Here is a 23,948-nt window from a genome sequence, read left to right as displayed (position 1 = left end):
GTCCGTTTGTCACAAACTTTGTGAAACACTGTCTCTGTGTCTTTCAGTGACACTGAGAGCTTCTCTTTCCGTCTGTCTCCCTGTTAAGACATATTATTTCAGCTCAGTAGTGTTTTTTGGATTTTGCCCTTGGGTTGTGGTTATCGGTCTGATTGCTCTCTGGCTTAGACCCTCACTTATGTATGGACTACCCTACGACTGCTGCATTTTTAATCATAGGCATTGTTTTTGCGGCTTCTACCTTTTCTGTATCCTTTACTTATGTTGATGGACCTTATTCCCTGCGGTTATTGTTTGCTTTCCATTATTTTGGATTATTCGTTTTTTTTAATATCTGGTGTCTGGTTCATTCACCCAGCATTACAACTGCATGTTCTTAAATGTTATAATTGCACTACAGCACAATTAGCTGTAGCTGATAGAGAGGTGGGTTACACATATGGATGCATTAATCTTTTGAGCGTGACTGAAAGAACAATCAGAAACCTGTAGCTGACTATAGGAGGATGAATGAGACGAACATCTGACCCTCCACAAAACTGTCCTGAAGTTTTCATCTTACTATCCAATTGAACTGTTTCTTAAAACGTGTTTTAATTAGAGGAACATGAACCAATTGAAAGAAATTGTTCTTAAAGGGATTCTCTGGCCAAAATGAAAAATGTATCTATTGGTAAATCTGGTAAACAGGCCTAGGTGCACCCTACAGCAGTGCTGCAGTAATCTCCAGATGTGCCTGTTTAAAGACCAAGAAAGACCCCTTCTGATGATGTGCCTTGAAGGCAGGAGGACATTTTGAAAAACAACTGATTTCATCAGTAATTAATTATTTGAAGAGGGCAACAAGCTAAAGGCTGCAGTTTGCAAAGTAGCTGTCCAGATACGTTACCTGATTGGATTGTTTTCTCTGGATGAAATGTTTAAAATGTGTGTCTGGTGTTCATTTTGTGCTAAAAAAGATAGAATCACTATTTTCTTTACGATTTTGTTCCATGCCCAAGTTGTACTAATAGAGTGTTACCAAGACTAACGCTAGCTTAGATGTACTTATTAGCCTTCTAGATCAGAAGTCAGGATTGGTTGACACCACAGGGATAGTGAAAACACTGATGATCGATATAAAATCATGAATTCTGTCCACGCATGAGGCTGAGGGACACAATAACTCCATAACATGACAAATTACTTAATTAAACTTACGAAACTCTAGTTGTAGGCCAGAATGCCCTTTTAATGTTTTGAAATGTGGTATTGTGTTATAGGATTTTACAATGTTAAATTATGAAAAATGCAATCAAAAACCTCTTTAACCTATAACATACAAAATGATCTTAGGTATTTTTTTTATTATACTGTAGGTACCATGCAGGTATATGATTCATTCATCAAGGTACAAACAATGTAAGTGTACCCTCGAAGGTACAACAGTGGTTTAAAGGTCCAATGTTGTACCTTACATGAGTTTTTCCTGGTGGAAAAGTAGATATTTTTACCTTTTCATTACCGAATGTTTTAAAACTGAACAGTACAATAAAAGTTCTGGAGAAGAGACGGGGTGTGTGGAGTCAGTACAGCTTAGAAAATATCATTTCAATGGATTATGGCACAATTATGTTTCCTGACTAAAGGTACTGAGATGTACCCCTGAGGGTACCACCACAGTGACAAGAGGGGTACTGCCCCAGTGACAGTGTCGTACCTTTTTTTCTGACAGGCCTGGCCCTGCTTTTCTGGAAAACTAGAAAAAAAGTGATTTGCAAAGGATTAGCCTCAGTGCCTTTGATATTCCCATCTCCATAGCCTCAGAAACACTCCATATCGCACACACTTTTAATGCCACGTTTCCCTGTTTACAATGCAGCACAACACTACAAAGTCAAGGCAGTTCATCAGCTCTTACCCAGTTTGCTTAATGAACTCTGTCCTCCCCTCTTCAATCGCTTATACTCCTTTAACCGCATCTGCCTAAACAACTTCCCGCTTCCTGAACTTCACTTTGTTTGTGTCGTCATATGGCACAGATGTCTGTTCAATGGAACCGGAGAAGGCCAGCTCACGTCCACTTGTCTGCTTAAGTGGTCCTACTGGATATGTTTCTATATAGTGTTTGTTTGCGCTGTTTATTGTAGATATTGTTAAACACAAATGGAGTGGTGCTTAAAAATAGCGGAATCTTGTGTGTACAGATCATCTTCCGGCCTCTCTCACTCTGCTCTCTCTCTTGTTGCTCGCTGGAGCTCAAAGCAGGCATGCACGTGGCCCGCTCTGCAGATTTGGGCGCAGTGTCCTCTGGCGAAGGACACGTGTGATTGATTGGATGGAGGCAAATTTCTGTCAGGTTCACGTTCTTAAGGAGATAAGGCTGCTAATAAATTTTCCCCTGTAGCCTATGACACGTGTCAGCGAGTGTGGTTCTCATGAAGCACGGCTCTGCCGAGTCCCTACAGGCCCTCCGATACCATCCCGCTACTACCTGGCCTTACAACTGGAGACTGGAGTGAGTGGAACAAAGCAAGCGATGACGTTCTATAGAGAGGATTAACCAGCAATAGAGTTCTAATTAATTTTTTTTCATCCTACAATTGATTTTTTATCTCACACCTTATTTCAAACAATGACAACATAGTATCCATTTGTTAATGTCCGCAACAGCATTTGGCAACATCGTAAGGCAGTCATGACGATAGAGCAACCTTCAATTGAATTATTGGACTGAGAGAGACACAGACAGAGAGAGAGAGAGAGAGAGAGAGAGAGAGAGAGATTATCAACCATTCAACCTTGCTCTTTCACATACTCCTCCCAGTGTACATAGCAGATGAGGAAAGTGAGGAGAAAAGGGGAATTACATTATTGGCAAAGTGTCGTGACAAATTGATTTACGCAATTAAAGCTGGGACAATGGACAAGACGTATCAGGTTGGCTGTTTCTCTGCCTAAATAGGGCCATTTTCTTTTTTCCTTCACAGATCAGCGGCAAGGACTCATTAAGAGTCTGCTGGAATGGATAGAGAAAGAGAGACAGATAGACAGTCAGAGAGAGAGATAGACAGTTAGAGAGAGAGAGAGGGAAAAGAGACAGACAAGAAAACAGAGAGAGAGAGAGACTGTGGGAGAGCATTATTGGAGGCGCATGGCACGGGCAGAGTTTCTAAATCCCTAAGTCGTCCCCATCTCAGAGAAGATCCCACATGATCCATCAAAAGAGCATTCACCCATTCAAACACTGGCCGTGCCAAGTCTGTCACTGGCGCAGTCCTGGCTTACCCTGCCCAATCAGCCCCCAATGCACCATCAATCTCATCCAGCTCACCAACCCGTCCTCGCTCTTCTCTAAAGCTGCCCGGTGTAAACGTTTGGTGCAAATGACGAACATTAGGCTAATACATGCGTTCTGAAATTAATTAGTGGCCAAGCTTTCATTTATTTCTCCCAGCCGCCATTAAGGTTTTTATAACATGGACTCAAATGAGCCAGAGACACTAGGAAGGAGCGCGGGCTCCACGAATGGGCTGTCGGGCTTAAGCACAGAGATATTAATAATGGGAGTCTTGATTAAATTCAGATATAAAAGCTCGTGTCTAATCGCCATGTGATTAATTTATTCATGCAGAATTTTAAGCACATTTTTATGAAAAGTACTATTTTTACACTAATAGCAAGAGACAGGAAGGATGATTCAACTTGCATGTGTGGCCTCGAGCAACAAATTACAAATGCACCGTCAACAAACGCTACAAAATACTGGTGACATCAAATGACCTAAAATGGGTTTAATGGATGGCATCAAATGAAAATAATTGATTGGATGGATGGCATTATATGGATGAAAATGGATTTAGCTGATGGTGTCAAATGTGTCAAAAAAGATACAGTAGATTGTATCAAACTCATCAACAGGATTAAAAATAGATTCAGTGGATGGCATCAAATGGATGAAATGGATGTAGTGGATGGCATCAAGTTATATGGCAGTAAATTACTTAAAATAGATGGCATAAAATGAACCAAAATGACTTCAACTTATGCCATCAAATGGATTAAAAAGAGATTCAATTGAGAGCACCAAATGGGTTTTAAAAAAGATTTAAAATTGCATCAAATGGACCAAAAATAGATGCAATAGATGGCATCACTTAGATTTAAATGGTGTACTTTCAATTTCTTATACGCATTTCTTGTGATACTAAAGTAAACTACAAATAAGCAAAAGGGCCTTAACCTTAAAGGGTCTGTACCTTGCAGAAATTACTCAAACCACTTGAGTAGCATCTGAGTGTTTTGGGACAGTGTGTGTGGGTCATAGCCTGGCCTGCAAAACATGACTACCCCCGACAATCATGCAACAAGTGAATGGTTCTTTATTGAACTAAAAAGCAAGAAAGAAGAAAGATCTGCACAAATACTGAGACATCATCCCTATTTTTTGATGTAAATTTAGTAGCTTGGTGCATTTTATTCATAAGTGGATACTAAAAGGCCTTGGAGCATGAAGACAGAGCTAGACGGGCAGCTTTGGATATATTTGAAACGTACAATACTGTAGATTTCAGGCTTGCCTTAAATGCAAGTATCTCTGGTCCATCAAACAAATAACAAAAACAGTAAAAAATGCTTGTTATATAAATAAAGGTTTTTAAATGGTTCCTGGCTTTTACATAATGTCCTCAGAGAAACATTTACTTGGTGTAGATACGTTACATTACGTTGTGGTTCCTTCACCCCTTAATGTCCAGGCTTATTATATACTAAAGCTTATTATTCAGTAACTACAGGGACTTCAATGCAAACTGGTTGAGCTATTCTTAAGTTATACATGTGTGTAATAAAATGTTGGGCCAGCTGGTGGGCCCTGGCCGTTTAAGGAGTAAAACTATATATATATATATACATATTTGTTTTTTTACCCCCAACATTTGTTTTCCTGTGTGCTACAATGTATTGAGCTGGAAGATGCCATATTTCAGTTTTCCTGTAGAGGATGTGGCAACTATTCTTCATCTAGAAAATCAACATTTGACGCAGGAAGTTCAAACGTTTGCATAAAACTGCCCGTCCTGTATATCAGACAGTTGTGTGACAAAGCTCCAAGCAGCTGGTGTTGTCTTTTTAAGACTGTGTACTAAGCATGCTTTGTTAACACAATCACTCTGATGAAGTGCATGAGACCTAATCAGCCTCAAATCTGTACTGGAAGCTGTAAACTAAAAAAAAAACGTTGTCGTTTAACTTCATACATATGAAAGTACAACCAGATAAATGCTAATGCATTTGTCACAAGTGCAGACTAGCCCACACAAAGCCACTTTCAATCCACAACAAATTCCGTAACAAGGGAGCAGTCATTTATTCTTCTTAGCTGAGTGTCAACTTTCATTTTTGCTTCTATATTTTCTGCGGATTCTCATAATGCAGACTCGTGCACACAGAGCAAAGCCGAGCTCATGCTTCAAGTACGTGACGGAAGAACAATGAAAGCATTCTGAGCTTAATTGCTAATTAATTGTTTGTTAGTGTATGTAAGCGCATGGATGAGTGTGCGTTAAATGGCTTTGATGTTTGTACAAAGAGTGTGGACTCTTTCTGAAATAATAAATTGCAAAGAGAGCTGCCTCTGAAATAAGCACTCCGGGTAGGAGGTGTTGGGAGAGAGAGAGAGAGAGAGAGAGAGAGAGAGAGAGAGAATTCCATTAGCTTGTCATTTTGGGTTTGGCTCAGTGATCCCCTGCCATCCCCTTCAGACAGACAGTCTTTGACAGAAATGAATGGAGGAGTCAGCTTCTCTTGAAATCTTCAGCGAGAAATCTCCGAGCCCCTCTAAAACTGATGAATTGTGCGTGTGCCCTCGGAATCCCAATTCTGCTCCCAGAAGAGAGAAGAAAATCTAGACGAAATGTTGATTCGTTAATGCTATATGAGACCAGATTGATGAGAAAATTTGGGAACATATGCTTACCTCGGACTGGCTTTGTGTTATTGATTTCTGCAGCTCAAGGTACTTCGTGGTGCCGCTGTAGTCATTTGTACCCGCTGATCTCTCATTTAGCCACCTGCGTTTATGGTACGTCTCTAGGTAAGCGGGATATGCCGCTAGTCTTGATCATCTTTACTCAGACAAGCCGAGGCTGAAAGAGACAAGAACGAGTAAGGAACAGATTATAGAAAGCTAAAGACTATTTCGGGCACAGATGTCATTTGTGCTCAATTCAGTTCAGCTCAGATAAATTAAAATCAATTCAGTTCAATTAAATTCAGCTGTACTGAGTTCAGTTCAGATATTTTACTGGCATGATAAATAATGATATATTTGCACCACAAAGCCTGAGTTAGAAAGTATGAGGGCATGAACAAAATTAAATATGAAAACTTAACAATTACCTTCTGTTAAGCTTCTGAAGTCTAAAGTCATAATGTCTAACGTTTGATACCCAGACTTAACAGAAAATGTAAACACCCCCGTTATAAGTAACCATAGACAATTTGAATGATCCAGCACAACTGTTATGACGGAGAATAGAGCCATCCCTACAGCTTTCAATCACTGCTGACGCACACAACATTGTGAATAACAACTTCTGACTGGTGTAGGGACAGAATTATAAAACATAAAATTGGTCAAGAGCTGTCGAATTCCAGATGTTCACAGTAAAAGCTAAGTAACTGTAACAGTAAATAACAGCAGACAAACATTTTTTTGTGCTAAGACATTTAAGAAACTCATTAAGTTTACTAAATTCAACCCAGAAGACCTTGATAATTAATTAAAACCAATCTTACATCTTTATATCTACTCTGTATCCGTGTTTTGATGAAAAATAAATGGACAAAAATGTTTCAGAATAACACTTTTGTGCTTGGATTGTTTGATCCACAGCGATGCCACAGCCATCCAGGGCTGGGATTCTAAGAGCGCATGACTGACCTCTCTCTCTCTTTGAGTGGGTGGGATTACTACTAGCTTTCATTCATTTTTAGCCATGTTAGCCGTGTTTGCTCGTGCCATTCCTAGAAGATTACTATTAAATTAAAATGCATTAAAGTGCATGGGCCACTTTATTAGAAACCCATAACTTCATACCTTCACTTTGCTGCTGATGCACTGTTTGGGCAAGCCATTCAGCAGCCCTTCATCAGTGGTCAGTTACAGTGACCAATGTTGAATGGGTAGAACATGTCAGACCACAGACTGGCTACACTCTGTAATGGCAGACCTATAGAGTACACCCACATGTTAGATTTACTATGATAGATTTAGTACAAAGAGTGTATTTCGGAAAGCGACCAGTGAGTAGAGGTCATCACTTCTGGACAGTGCACACACAGTTGTATGACGTGGACCAGCATTTTGAGAGTAAAAAACTAGACTAAATGTAAGCTGGTGAAACAGAGGGTTGTCACTCAGTAAACATCTGGCTCAGAAGGAGAAAATACAGCCTACGACAGCTTGAGGTATGGCCAATATGGTCCAATTATCTTTCGTTTGTGGAGAATGTTATAGGCTACATAACAATTAATCTAACAGTGTTCGAAGACTAAATTAGTTTTCTCTGTTTTCCCTTGCCACATTCATTCTGCGGTGGCAGAGAAAATCCATCACTGTAGTCATCAACTTCAGCTCATGTTCTAATCAAAGGAAATACGTTTTTCACTATTGTCAATAAAGTCCCAAAAGCACACTATTTTCAAGAACATATGTCCAATCAAACGTGTTTGCAATTTGTCTCAGCTGTCATCGCGTACATTGTTGGCATAAAAGTTCAAATATGTTATTAAAGTGTCGTTTCATTTACTTATGTATCCACACCACACAGTAGAGCTGCTGGAGCTTTAAGTATGACTGGGGGATGTTCAAACTTTTACACACTGCAGTGGTTTATTTGGCCTGTCTCAGCCTTGCAGTTCAGGTCTCCTGTCCTCGCTGCTTGTGGTCGGCAAGCCACAGGGATTTTGACAAGTGAAGGATTCTTTTGCCCTACTCTTGCAGAAGGTGTCCCAGATGAAGAAGATTTTGGAAGTATGGTCCACTATAACTTTAGGATTAAGTTTTATTTTGAGGTCACAAGTGGTGAGGTATATATTTAGATGTATATACGTTCAGCAGCAACTTCATTAGATACACCTTACCACTGTAAAAAATTTATGAGCAGGTAGGGCTGGTGCTAGAACAGTTGCAACTACTGCGGCACAAATAAAAACACTGTAGCACTGAGACAAATGTCCATAAGACTTCCATAAAGTGCTGCTAGAACACTGTGTCAGTGTGTAAGTGTGCTGAGTTTTAATGTTCTTTATGCAAACTGTATAGATAACTACATCTTGCCACAGTTAGAGATAGACCAGTCAGTGTTTTTGGAGGCGATACTGATCACTAATCTTCACATTCCAGCAAATAAGGCTGAAATAACCAGAGCCATGCAGCCAGCACGGCTAACAGGGCAAATAGGTCCTCCTGCTACATGAAAAGGCTGTTAAATATGCAATAGAAAGGCTGACATACAATCACTTTTATAGTTCTGCGTCTTATTTTCATTTTCAGCCCCTGCTAAAGCCATAAATCATGAAGCTATTGCGGTGTAAGTTAAGATTAGTGCTTAGATGCTAACACGCTAACAGAAACGAATCCTCAAAGCTTTGACAGCAAACTGCGTTATTAAGAGCTCTGCAAGTTCACACAAGTTCAAGTTAAATGTTGCCGCAGTTACGTTCTGCACCTTAATGGAAACTTGGGAAATCTACCAATACCAATAGATAGCCCATCGATCCTTGCATCTCATAACAGCTCACGCCACAAAGGGGTGTTAACGGCATACAATTAGCTTCTGTTTGAATCTTTTTTGAGGGACAGGAAACCCACATAAATAGATTCTAGTGTTTCCACTACATTCTAGTGTTTAAGGTAACTGTAGTCCATCAGGTAGCCAACACTACTAGGATGAATTAAAATGGTTATATACAGAAGGAATCTGAAATCTAGTAGTTTGGTGCTGTAATGCTATATTAACAGCTCAAAATGATTTATAATTTTACCATTTGCCTTCTGAAAAAAGCAAGTGAGTCCAAAGACACGTTCATATGTGGAAACTGCTACTATCTTTAGCCTACACCCTTTTTATTTGATTAAATTAATAGCATAGTAAATACCACTGTGCCTTATCTGTGTTCTGCCCTCCGTTTTGAAATCTGTGACTACAAACACATGTGTATTCATCAACTCCTGCTGGTGTGGGTTTCCTCTCTCTCAAAGATGCACACAAATGCTAACTGTGTGCCAACAGCACTCCTTTGTGGGGAGACTAGTCTGTTGTCAGAAAAAGCGGAATTACCTTTAGATTTAACAAAATGAACGTTCAAGTTCAAAATGCTGCTAAAATAACACTAATTAATACTTTAAGCAAATATAAACCAAAGTACTGGGATCCATACAATAACACTTCTAGTGCTACCTGCTTGCTAAGTTTCTATACAGTGCTGAGATGTATCCAATAATGCAGCCAACGAGTATGTACACATTAAATTCAACCTCAGCTCTTGAATATTGATGTCACCCCATTGACCTCCAAATAAACCGTAATCCTCAAGCTTATGCAGTGAACCATACTTGCACCAAATCCTCATCTGGGACACCTTCTGCAAGAGTAGGGCAAAAGAATCCTTTCCTCACCTGTCAAATCCCTGTGGCTTGCCGACCACAGGCAGTGCGGACTGGAGAGCTGAGCCGCGGGGCTGAGACAGCCCAAATAAACTTCTAAAAATGACATCGCACCTTTGATACGTAAGTGCTCAACTGGGACAAAGCTGTCAGGAAGATGAATTCCTGGTGCGGAGGAGGGCTTTCATTAATGTAACACGGTCCTGCTGCCAGCTGTTTAAAGATGACACAAAGTCTGGAGAAAACAAGTTCTCCTGCCAAACTATTAACTCTTTGTTAGGGTCTTCGTAGAGCCCCAGGAGTTCAACACTGAACAACTGATTAGTTTTGTTTATTTGTTTATTTCATTTGGTTTCAACCAATCAAAATGCTCACTCAGTAAAACATTTATAAACACTTGCCACTTGTACACCTGCCACAAAGTGTTCTACGAGTGATAGTGTAAGAAACAACAGGCTAACATATGGTGTGTATTCACTGCCTGAAATAATCATTTAAAAGTCAGAGGTGTCGGGGTGAATTTCACAGGAGTTTTTCAGACCAAGTATTAATGTCATGAACAGGCAACATCAACATTATACTGATGAGTTCCCTTTGAATTCTATTTTAATCTTCACATTCATCTGCTCGGGGTCAGAAGCACTTCACAATGATACAAAATACTGCATCCAATTATATATTTTCACTAGAGAGATCCCTAAACTTTCATTGTACAGGTTCTACACCAACAAATGACGTTATGTGGAGGTTCCTTTGAATTTTGAAAGTTTTTCATGCTTACCTCATTTACATAAAAGTTTATTTGAAGAAGCATTTACTGTAAGGGTTTTTGGGAGCCAGATCTTTTACGGCATCTATAACAGGGAGGTGTTTCCTGCAAAAACTTACCATTTACTCTCAACTCAACATTTTATTTGGTGCTTTTCAGTCCACTTCTATAACCTAAGAACAGCTTGACCAGATTGCACTGAAGTCCCTGCAGTTACTGAATAATAAGCCTGGGATTTTGAGGGGTTAACTGCAAAAGTTGTCATTTTTTGGATGATTAAAACAGCTGTGATTTAAGTGGAACCTATACATCAAGTCCAATGTGTTTTTTTCCACTGAGAATGTGGGAAGAAGACGGAAGAGAAAAAAGAAACAGAATTCTCAAGCAGTAGCAGGTGTCCTAAACTAAAAGATGTGCAAATTGAATACACCATATTCTAGAACATTGATCAGACATACGCATATCTAGAATACGATAAGATATACAAATAAAAGGCTATAAAGAGTCACTACAGTCACTGTCATTCCCCAGCCTTTCAGCTGTAGACTACCATATATTTTCTTTAACCCCCACATTTTATTGCTTTATTACTGCTTGTCCTATAAGCTTTTGTGCTCTGACACAAGTAAGATGAGCTGTTCTGCTGAATTGTTATACACATTCACTTGGACTACAACAATGACAACAGAGGTCTGACTGGTCAGCTTGTTTTTTAACACAAAGCTGAAAATCATACAATATTTGGCCAAAAGTATGTGGACATTCCTACTAATCATTGAGTGTAGGTGTTTCAGCCACAGCCATTGTCACTGTATAAAATCAAACACATAGACATACAATCTCCACGGACAAACGCTGGCAGTAGAATGGCTCACCCTGATAAGTTCAGAGACTTTAAACATGGCACTGTCATAGGATGCCACCTTGGCTACAAGAGTTCATGAAATTTCTGACCTTCTAGATCTGCCTTGGTCAACTGTGAGGGCTCTTATTATGAAACAGAAGCATCTAGAAGCAACGATTTAACCACAATATACGAGACCATGCAACACTTACAGTGCAACTGCGCATAAGACAAAGCTCACTACGCTCAATGCCAACTGTCTGCTCAAGTGGTGTAAAGCATAAATCCACTGGACTCTGGAGCAGTGGAAATGTGTTCTCTAGAGTGATAAATCATAAATTCCCACACACACTCCAAAATCTTGTGGAAAGCCTTCCCAGAAGAGCGGAGATTGTTACAGCTGCAAACGGTTTTGGAATGGGATGTCCAACAAGCTCACACAGGTGTAATGGTCAGATACTTTTGCCCATAAAGTGTAATACTAAATGGATATACATAATCATAATTTCAAAATGATTTATTTCACTTGTAAATCATTGCAGAACAATGCAGCAAATTGTAAATGGTTTAAGTGAGCATAAAGTTTATTATGCAATTTTAGAAGTGCTTAATATGCATCTCCTCCTGCTGTGTGGACAACATCAATGCGATAATCAAATTTATCTCATACTTGAATGAGCATTTTAGCTGCCACTGTACTCACAGCTCTTTCAGTGCGATTTTGGAGATCATCCAGTGTTGTGGAATCAACAACGAATGCTCTGAGCTGTTGGACATTCGCTGCCTTCGAAAATCATGTTGCACAGTTCTAGTGAATTCATTCTTGTTGAAGTGGAGAACGCAACACGCTTTCTGCTCAGGGGTCAGCATATCCTCGCAGGGAGCCATCTTCCTGTGACAGTCAGAAACTCTATGACCCACTCTTTCAATTGCTATGTGATTGGTCCCTAGGCTCCTCACAGTTGTAAAAATATGGCACTTTGAAATTGGATGAATCTTTTTTTAAATGACCCTGTGTATTGCCCAAGCCTGACCACAGGCCTTGGTTCTAATTTCTTCAGCCTGTAGGTATTGGCAACTTTCACTTCTCTGGTGTGCTGGAACACTTTCCCCATTTACAGGCCTCAAAACTTTCATTCAAACTCTCAAAAAACATGCTCTGCCTAGGAGAAATTTCATCAAGCTAAATGCGTGTTTTGACCTCTCCTAGCTGAACAGGGAATATCGCAAAGGCTAACACAAATGGAGGTGCAAGACCATTTAAATGTGCTGGCTTCTAATTCTCTTGCACCACCTGCTTTCAGTTCCTGGACAGTTCCTGCAACTTTTAACTAAAATGAATCAATCAAATTTAATATTATGGATAACTTCTTGTCCACATTGAGAGGAAGCTCCCCTGTGAGCAAAAAACATCTCTGAACCACAGTCAGTCGATTAATGAAGTAAAAATAAGTGTCGATATAATGTACCATAGCGGCTATTCTTTCTTTCTTTCTTTTCAAGAGACGTCTTTCAGTTTTCTGAAAGAAATCTGCAGGGAACACTTTATTATTTCAGTATTAAAACGTGGTTGCATTTTCTGCTTCTCTTGTTCCAAGTAATCCCAAACACATGACTTGGAACAAGAGAAGCAGAAAATGCAACCACTTTTGAACCTGGACTCTGGGGTGGTGAAACCATTGTTCAGAGGACACTTTTTCTTGTTTTTTTGTCTTTTCCCTTTTCTCAGTATGGGCTTCTTTACAGCTACACATCCTTTAAGACCCACAGTGTTGTCTCCTGACAGTGGAAGAATGGAAACCATTATCTTGACAACCAGTAAAGCTTGTCCACCTTCTTGCTTATTTCTCAAGCATTCACTGGCCCCACCACATTTCCTCAAGGCTTCAAGGACACAGTTCTATTTCACAGTATGCCTATTTATATTTTGATCTAAGGAAACTGAACTAAGGGGCTAAGGACAAGCTGTGGCTCCAGTTAATGATGAAAGCAATCTTGCAACTGGGTCATTTAGTTCCACGAATAATTAGCCATTGGCCCACCATTGTGGCCAATTCAGCTGCTCCAGAAGTTTCCAGGCACAACAGGATGCACTTGTCCATTATTTATGACAGAAGTTAGAAGCCTGCTGCCCTTTCCTCTTCTCCTGTAGTCCAAAAGTTTGTGTTTACGCTCTGATTGTCTTCTCTGGAAATGGCTGTCTCCACAAAATAAATTCTACTCATCGCTTGGCATATACAGCAGATGAAAAAAAACTAACGGCCAAGGTCTCAGCATATATTTTAAATGGGAAAAAAGGCCTGTCTCGTCCATCGCAACACCACCAACAAACCGTGGACGCTGCTGTCACGTTCTCCGTTTTCCCCCAACAAGCCCGCGGTGTGCTTCCTGTCTGCCTGTCTGGAACATTCTGTTATTACCCATTATCGTTCTCGCTGGAGCGCCGAGGTGTGTCTTTAGCTTCCTGTTTGTTGGTTCCATAAGCGAGATTCAAAGCATGAGCTTGAGCAAAGGCGTGAGGTGTTAATTTTTCTTAATCAGCCTCTCCACCACCCACGTCAGGGGCTTGAATAATCGCGGACCTTGAAGGCCTTGAAAGCAAGCGCGCTTTGAAGTTTCATGGCAAACGACAAGGCCAGGAAAGAGGGTGTAATTAAGCAAGCACAGAGAAACGCAGTGTTAAAGGCCATTTTAATTTCAGAACGTCAGAAGGAACCACTGCGAGAGTTGTGGCTGAGGGTGCGTTCTCAGCCTGTGGATCTGCATAGCTAAATAGTGTTTAGAAGGGGCTGGAAGCTTTGTTTATTGCTAGCCAGGTGAGCTACTGCTTTATGGAACTAATCCAGCATGTGCAGCTTCAACTTTAAAGAGGAATATCACAGAAAACCCATTTTTCTTCTCCTTTCTGAAATAAGAGTTTGACGTAAGATATAAACATTGTCTATACAGTTTATTTTGAGTTCATTGTTTTCATGATGTCCTATAAATGTACATACATACAGTTGCATGCAAAAGATTTGGTGCGCCTTGTCAATTTTGACATGTTTCTGCATATTATGATGCACACTCACAGTTTATTAGCTCAATTCAATATACTGGGGGAAAGAACACAAACAGCGGCCTGTACAAAAATCACAGCATATATTACATCATATGTATATTTCTCCACCGTGTCAAACTCAGCCAATAAATAGAAACCGTGCACTGACAATTGCCATATTTAAGTATGTTCACTGTAGAGGATGCGTTAATAACCTAATTTCTCTTAGAAAACAAAACATGTCATTTGACTGCGCTCAAATATCCTTCTATTCAGCCTGCAGTAGTTCAGCTCTCCTAATTCTCGTTGACGTTATAAGGAATATCACAGCCCATACTGCTTTTGAATGAGGCACAGTACATTGCAGCCAATCAGGACACTGCTCATTTACATATATAAGACTTACAGTCACAGCAATTGTTTCATTCTAAGGGCTAACAGGAGCTTAGAAATGGTCATATAAAAACATTTTTGGTAAATAAACCCACACTAACATCTTAACACCTCAGGCAGAAACAAAATATAGATACAATAAGAGAAAATATAGGATATGACCCCCGTTCTCATTTATATTTCTACCACTCTCTTTATTCCTTCTCCCTCGGTCTATTTCTCTCTGTACTAAGGCTATATAATAAGGATGAAACACCAGCAGGCCAATTACAATTATATTACTACATACTAAAATTCTGATATTATTTGTAATATATTAAACTAATAAAACTGGTAGTGAATCAACAACATGACTCTATTATTTTAGGCTTTTATAAATGTCAGGAAATAAGTGACTCTAGGCCAAAAGAAGGTCGAAACTGAACAACAGTTTGGACGAAAAAAACAGACATTATTTAGGAAATCCTTCTCATTCATTAGTGGTCTGCACAGGTGTGGAAGCACACCTGATACTCTGAGGCCTGACCCTGCCAGGCTCAACTGGTATTGATAAATTTAAAACTCAAACCTGGCCCAAACCTCCAGCCTTAGAAACACACTTGCAGCACGCTGGCCAAGTACTGAGTGGTTTAGCTGTCAGTGACATTGGCTAAATCAATCATGCTGGGTCATCTAGGGAGATCTCGCCAACAGAGAGGCATCCATCCATCACACCTGCTCTGAGGGGTCTGTTTTCTGGGAGAAGTGAAGGCTAAAGGCAGTGAAGATCTGCTGAAATCCTTTTCCACCTGTGGCTCCACAGCTACTAGAAATATCATCTATTATGGATGAGCCTTCATTCACAAATTGCTCATTTCCTCCGTCTGATCAATACTGAAGCAAAAGAGTTAACTGCCAAGAGCCCACCAGTAGCTAGGGGTAGCGAGAGGGCTTTGATGTGCACAAAATCAACCGTTTTCTAAAGCTTAAGTAAATCTTCCCACATACAGATATCTGAAATTAAACCCAGGAAAAACTTGCTGTTAAGCAAACAACTTGAAAAAAAAACTTTCTTCCTGTAGAATTCCTATAGTAACTGAACTATTCAAATGCAAGACTCTGTCGTGGGTCTTGGTAGATTGAACAAGCTTTACAAAATGTTAGCAAACCTTCCACTCAAACTAAAGAGAAACTGGAGCAAACGACACAGAGGATGAAGACACACTTCTTCTGAAGCACATGAAACAAGACATTGTACCTTCTCAATAGATGCCAGAGGGCTTGGGTCCTGGCCCTCTGAACTAGAATGGTACAAGCACCTCCTTTGTTGGTGTTTATTACAACTGTGTTTTATATCTGCCTTTCTTCAAGATCTGATGGCATGAAGTTCAGCAGGATAGAGCTTGTGTGTTGGCTGGGGCTCTACAGGATTAATCGGTCTTGGGTGCCCTCTCTGTTGCAGTACAGACCACCTGCTGTTCTCCCAACAAAAAAATGTTGATAATCTCTATAAGAAAGCATCACATTCCATAATATCAACATTTTGAGCAACATTTTCACTATGACATTTGGCAGACCCTGAGCAACAGGCAGTTGGATTTCACAGAGGGAGGAGTTAAAAGTCTTTCTTATGGACATTTACTGGCATAGCATAGGGCGCTTGACTGGGCTGGGGACTGAATTACATCTCCATATTATAGAGAAATGTCACCCACTACACTATAACAACCACCAACAAAGAAACATAATGTTAGCAATAAGGGGTGTTAACAGCTACACCTCAGTTTTGTATAAAATACAGAGATTTATGTGAGATTCTGTGAAGCTCTTAGAGTCTTAAGCAAGTACTACATAGTGATTTAATTAGAATCAGAATCTTAAATAATAAATAAATAATGTAATAAGTGAGTAACACTGTGGCTTTGTACGCTGGTGACTGGGGTTCAAATCCCTGTGTAGGTAATAATGTAAGTACTTCTGGCTTTGAAAACCCTTTAACACCGCATTTGTTTTAATCTGAAACTTGATTACACTTATCTCTCTCTTCATGTTTATGTTGCCCCTTTCCCTTTGAGTCCCCATCCTCCAAAATGTCTGTGACGCCTGGAGGAGAAAGCTAGCCACCAATTCTGTTAGTCAGATAACAGATGCCAGCATTGGATAGCATTGCCTAGAGTGACTGGGGAGAGGAAGGACCCAGCTAGAAAGAGCAAGGCTAGTTACACTCTCTAGGACTACTGGCTACAGATGGCTGTGGCATCACCAGAAATCGAACTTCTAATCTTACAATGACAGGCCAAACCACTTAGGAGCCCTGAAACATGGAAATGTAGACTGATACTCATTTCAAATACTTACAAGAATGCATGTAAAAACTGACAAATAGGGCAACCTTTCAAATTCAGCTTTAACCTGCCTAGTTTCAATTAGCAAGAATGCAGTCCAGCTCAGTAGCATTTTAAACTCAATGTAAATATGGTAGATCAAAAGGATTTTTTTTTCAATGTTCTATAAAGCTTGCTCAACTTCACAGTAACTGGATAGCATAAAAGAATGAGTTTGTGGGCAGAGCTTGGGCAGGTCAAACACTCCTTTAGGGACTGCATAAAACCACAGAAATCTATACAAGTATTATACAGCACCATAGACAAACATTACTTGTTCGGTTACTACAGTTCTTTTCTGAAAGGACAACAGTCACATAGTGGCTGTTTCAGTGAAAACCTTCACAATTTTGTACATTCAAGCCACTATATTAGATTTCAGGTCACTCAAATTGATTTGCCTGGGGATCACAAAAAGCGCTCCAGGCAAAATTTTATTACATATCTGCCGAATCACTGTTACTCGGTGAATGTCAATGTAATCCTTAACAGAGCTAAAAAATTTTAAATCATCAATATAACTAACGTCCGAGGTGCGAAGATAATTACCTGAAGAGCTATGAACAACCAAGTTTTCAATGTATCCGTCAAATTTAAGGCAATTATGAGTGTTCGTTTGCCCAGTTTAATGGCCCCCAATGTCTCTCCAGTAATGAATTAAAGTCCTGCTGATGGTCCTCCTCGGGGTGTAGGGAAGTGAAAATGTCCTAATGAATCAGACTTATGGTTCTGTCATATCCACGCCAGTCTTTGGAGATTTCTAGAGGGGGGTACTGGTGGACAGACTGCACATAACTGTCCTCTTGAAGGACACACAAGATTGGAAAGCTTTTGGGATGGATGACATTGTCAAGAAAAGACGGAGGTGTCCCCAGCCCGCAGATCTACAATGAATGATAAATGCGGTGTATGGCGGCACACAGGGACGAAAGTCTTTTGGGGGCGAGAGAGACTGACGTGAGGGCATCTGTGTCTCTAAACACCAACTAGAATAGAAACCATGGATCAGACGCTGTCCCTTTTGCCAATTCTGCCACTATCATATCAGGCCCTATCTTTGTTGACACTTTCATCTGGCTCCACTCAACTAGGTGTTTAAGCACTCGTTTCACACCGAGACAGCTGCTTATGTCAGCAGCATATGCCAGCAAAACTGGTCTAAAGTTTATTATGTAAAATATAAATGTAAAATGTAAAGGGACACTATGTAACCATCATAAAAATCTGTTCTTAATATGCCATCTCCCGTCTTACAGCTGTGCTGAAGTAGTCTCTAAAGTCACATGTATTCAGCTCACCTTCTGACGATGTCAGGTCGCCGGTTCGATCACCAGAGCCGACAGCACATGACTGAGGTGTCCTTGAGCAAGACACCTAACCCCCAACTGCTCCCCGGGTGCTGCGGATTGGGCTGCCCACCGCTCCGGGCAAGTGTGCTCACTGCCCCCTAGTGTGTGTGTGCTCACTAGAGTGTATGTAGTGTTTCACATCACGGATGGGTTAAATGCAGAGGTGAAATTTCCCCATTGTGGGACTAATAAGGGTCACTTAATATTAATCTTAATGTATCTTGAAGGTAGAACTCTAGTTTTGACCAAGTTAGTGCTAGATCACTAATGTTGCCTAGCGCAGCAGATATATTTGTTAGCCTCTAGATCCGTTGCTGGCTGAGCACCACATGGATTCCCAATTATTATCTCTTGCATTTGCATAATGCATGATGGGTATTGTAGTATAGTGTTGTAATGTTGTATTGTGTACACAAGCAGACCGTTCTGAATATTGTTTTTTGTGATGTCTCGCCCATTTACACTGAAGTTATAAGGAGTTTTCAGATCAAGCTTTTTGAATGAGGCACAATACTATCAGAGGTAATTCTTAAAGGCACAGTAACATTCTGTGGGACAATTAGAGGCTGGGAAATGATCATTTGAAAATGGCTGATGACAGATTTGACATAAAACCACCAAATGTAGGCCTTGGAAAAGAAATCTATGAAAAACAGAATGTCTCACCTTCAGACGTTTTCACTGCCAAAAACGTAGGCTTGTACCTTCAACAATGACGGCAAATAAACTGTTACGATTAATAACTCTGCTTAAACATACCTGGTAGAAGCTGTGACAGAGCACTACTAACCTTTAAGACGTGATCTCAGATTGATGATAATGATGTCAATAACCATAAAAAGCCCTTTGCCCACCAGACAAGGTTACTAAATAAAAAATAACTCATTCAATGCCCTTGCTTTGTCTAGCAAGCGATACTGCGGAATTACTTAAGTGTGCTAATTTTGCCCGTAAAGACTCTGCTAACCACAGTCAGATCATTGAAAAAGGTGTCGCAGTAAAAGCTTTTCGCATTATAAGAAGGAGGGTGCTATTAAATGGCTTGATGGTTTTACCACCTTACTCTCTCTCTTGTTCTGAAGCTTCTACTGTATATGCAATTTACAGAGAGGGATATGTGAGGTGCAGAATCTTCCAATTAACCCCAGGGCCCATTCCTATTTCAACATGCAGCACTTGATTGACCTCACGCAGATTTATGGCTCCATGAAACCGACAAGGTTATGAACATCCAGCCTGCCCCAGGACTTGGAGCCTTCCGACTAACCTTTTGCCAGTGATGGCAGACGTCACTGAGAACATCAAGACATTTATGAGAAAAAACAGTGTCGTTCATTAAATGTTCCAGTACAAACTGTTTCTTTTTCTAACCATCATAGATAAGAGTACCTCTGCTTGGGCATCTCCACAGTAATACAACCAGAGTTCATAAGCCTGCATGTGCCTTCTCCAACAGGTGTGTGGACTGCTACTTAGGGCTGACTTGATGTGGCCACAGTATTCACTTGCATAGGGTTTGTTCCTTTTTTACAGTAACCATAAAATGCAACTTCTATCTGCTTAGCTGAGCTGTGTTCTACTTCAATAAGGTTGGATGATGGAAATACATACGTACGACATACAAAACCAGAAGTGAACTGGATTTCCACCTTTGTAGGGAAGCAAGTCAACATTTATCAAAGTGTTTTTACTGTATTTATATGCTATTCTTTATTGTAGCAGTTATACTGTTTTATTTGAAGAAATCTGCAGTTGTGCTGTTCTGTTTTATCTCGGTGAGGCTGTCTTTGTGAAGAGGTGAGAGTTTTCACAGCTCCCCTCATTACTGGCTAGCAGCTCAACACTTGGTCAACATTTCACACACAACAGTATCCTTACAACTGAAACAAATAGTTCCTCAAGAGACAGTGTCAAGCCTAGAATGAATAGAATAGAAGAACCCTTTTGGTTGTTACATCCCAGTGTCCATACAAGTGTCCATCAGTCTGAAAAACCTGGTCTAATCACTATGCACGCTGCCATTGTTGAAAAGGCCTATTGTGTACATTTGTCTTGAATTTATTTTTCCCTGAAGGCCACTTATAATCTTTGAGGTTTTATCTAAAAAAAAAAAACAGTCAAGAATTTTTTACATTGCCATTTTCCTTTCTTTCCTTTCTTTACCCCTAACATTAAACAGGCTGTTTGTGTCCTTAATGTCTTTATGTAAGTGGCCTCTGTTAAGATTGCCTGCTTGTTATTGTGCCTCATTCAGAAAGCGGTTTGAGGTGAAACACTTTTTTTATAACCTTAACAAGCATGGGTGGAGCTTATCTTTTGTAGGCTGACAGGAGTCTTCAAAACAGGCTTAGCTTGTAGATATATGGACCATATGGACCTGGTACCAGCAGGTATGGTAGGTATGGTACTGCCATAGCTGGTAAATGTCGACACAAAACTTGCCACCGAAACTTCAGTAAATGGAATGGACCCTCCCATGTTTAGCATGATCCTCCATTAAATACATATGTATGAGGCATGCATTCTGGATTTTTTTCCCATGTTGGCCCCTTGGTGAAGCCGCACTGAAGATTTTATTTTCTAAGCAAAGAAAAGCTAAAAGATATTGCAAAGTGTTTAGCTCAAAGCACTGATACGGCTAAACTTACACAATTCACAAACCAACCCGACAAGGGCTGTTCCGAGATCTGTGTGGTTCTGTTCACTTTATGTCCTGATAAATGGGTTAATTGAAGTTTATGGAGACTGCCCTTTTAGTCTCACCCAAGATCAAGTTTTTATGGTTTGTTATTAAGTTAAGGCTGGGACTTGAGCATGGGGAATTTACCCTAGATTGGCTAAAGAACCTTTTCTCAGTGCAGGCTGTAGAATGGGGCCTGCTATACTCATTTTCTTCTCTGTCATCCCTCACCAGCCCAAGTCCCATGACATATGACAGTGTTGGCAGTCTTTACAGCTGCCACAGGCCATTAAACTAGTTGCATTAGATCTTCAAGCGATATCAAACCATGTCATGTCTGCTTTTACAACTGAACACAAATAGTAACAGTTTTAAATCGAGTTCAAAATCTAATTGCTTTGTTTCATCATTCTTCTAAGATGGTTAATTCTATGCGATAAAAGGCATCGACAGTTGACTATGCTGTTTGACTAAACCAATCTGCTGCACTTTAATATACAGATGACTGCAATAAGCTGAATGCAAACACCTGCTTTGACTGGGATTGCTTTCATCTGAGATTGGATGCAAGTATTTACTCTGGAAGCCAGTGGAGGCACATATCAGATATCAATATATCTGTATTTGCTGTAAAACAATTGCTTTTTGGCTTTGCATCCAAAGAATCCATAGGACCCTATTAATTGTTTGCTTTATTCATAACCAGTGCAGGCGGTTTTAAGCCAAATTACTTTACTATCTGCAGAAAATTTACATTTGAAACTTGCTTCTCGGTTTATGACTTAATTCTAGTTAAGGTCCGAATTAAAATTAGAAGCAATGGATTTGAATTTCAGTGGGTAATACAATATTGTAAAATATTCAACTATTTCAAGTAGTCCTAAAAGCTAAAGATCAGGCTTTATACCGTTCATACTGTATTTTAAAAGTGCAATACACTACTGTTTACATCTGTTACTGCACAGAACACTACTGTTTACATCTGTTACTGCACAGAACGCTACTGTTTACATCTATTACTGTACAGAACACTACTGTTTACATCTGTTACTGCACAGAACACTACTGTTTACATCTGTTACTGCACAGAACACTACTGTTTACATCTGTTACCGCACAGAACACTACTGTTTACATCTGTTACCGCACAGAACGCTACTGTTTACATCTGTTACCGCACAGAACGCTACTGTTTACATCTGTTACTGTACAGAACGCTACTGTTTACATCTGTTACCGCACAGAACGCTACTGTTTACATCTGTTACCGCACAGAACACTACTGTTTACATCTGTTACCGCACAGAACACTACTGTTTACATCTGTTACCGCACAGAACACTACTGTTTACATCTGTTACTGCACAGAACACTACTGTTTACATCTGTTACCGCACAGAACACTACTGTTTACATCTGTTACCGCACAGAACACTACTGTTTACATCTGTTACCGCACAGAACGCTACTGTTTACATCTGTTACCGCACAGAACGCTACTGTTTACATCTGTTACCGCACAGAACGCTACTGTTTACATCTGTTACCGCACAGAACGCTACTGTTTACATCTGTTACCGCACAGAACGCTACTGTTTACATCTGTTACCGCACAGAACACTACTGTTTACATCTGTTACTGCACAGAACACTACTGTTTACATCTATTACTGCACAGAACGCTACTGTTTACATCTGTTACTGCACAGAACGCTACTGTTTACATCTGTTACTGCACAGAACACTACTGTTTACATCTGTTACTGCACAGAACACTACTGTTTACATCTGTTACTGCACAGATCTCTACTGTTTACATCTATTACTGCACAGAACACTACTGTTTACATCTGTTACTGCACAGAACACTACTGTTTACATCTGTTACTGCACAGAACACTACTGTTTACATCTATTACTGCACAGAACGCTACTGTTTACATCTGTTACTGCACAGAACACTACTGTTTACATCTATTACTGCACAGAACACTACTGTTTACATCTGTTACTGCACAGAACACTACTGTTTACATCTATTACTGCACAGAACACTACTGTTTACATCTGTTACTGCACAGAACACTACTGTTTACATCTATTACTGCACAGAACACTACTGTTTACATCTGTTACTGCACAGAACGCTACTGTTTACATCTGTTACTGCACAGAACGCTACTGTTTACATCTGTTACTGCACAGAACACTACTGTTTACATCTATTACTGCACAGAACACTACTGTTTACATCTGTTACTGCACAGAACACTACTGTTTACATCTATTACTGCACAGAACACTACTGTTTACATCTGTTACTGCACAGAACACTACTGTTTACATCTGTTACTGCACAGAACTCTACTGTTTACATCTATTACTGCACAGAACGCTACTGTTTACATCTGTTACTGCACAGAACACTACTGTTTACATCTGTTACTGCACAGAACACTACTGTTTACATCTGTTACTGCACAGAACACTACTGTTTACATCTGTTACTGCACAGAACGCTACTGTTTACATCTGTTACTGCACAGAACACTACTGTTTACATCTATTACTGCACAGAACACTACTGTTTACATCTGTTACTGCACAGAACACTACTGTTTACATCTATTACTGCACAGAACACTACTGTTTACATCTGTTACTGCACAGAACACTACTGTTTACATCTGTTACTGCACAGATCTCTACTGTTTACATCTATTACTGCACAGAACACTACTGTTTACATCTGTTACTGCACAGATCACTACTGTTTACATCTGTTACCGCACAGAACGCTACTGTTTACATCTGTTACTGCACAGAACGCTACTGTTTACATCTGTTACTGCACAGAACAC

General features: G+C 40.0%; 1 long non-coding RNA gene across 1 annotated transcript in view; it reads right to left on the bottom strand.

The window, feature by feature from the left end:
• Positions 1-5,805: 5,805 nt before the first annotated feature.
• Positions 5,806-23,948, bottom strand: part of LOC108434385 — a 35,901-nt gene continuing 17,758 nt past the window's right edge. The window contains exons 2-3 of the long non-coding RNA XR_001858366.2: positions 5,957-6,125; positions 5,806-5,884 (exon numbers count right to left, since the gene is read on the bottom strand). This is a non-coding gene — a long non-coding RNA (uncharacterized LOC108434385). The remainder of the gene's footprint in view (positions 5,885-5,956; positions 6,126-23,948) is intronic.

Source organism: Pygocentrus nattereri, chromosome 22 (genome assembly GCF_015220715.1).
Source record: "Pygocentrus nattereri isolate fPygNat1 chromosome 22, fPygNat1.pri, whole genome shotgun sequence".
Classification (NCBI taxonomy): Eukaryota; Metazoa; Chordata; class Actinopteri; order Characiformes; family Serrasalmidae; genus Pygocentrus; species Pygocentrus nattereri.
The sequence above is the reverse complement of the archived record's forward strand: the minus strand, read 5'-3'. Positions and strand labels throughout refer to the sequence as shown.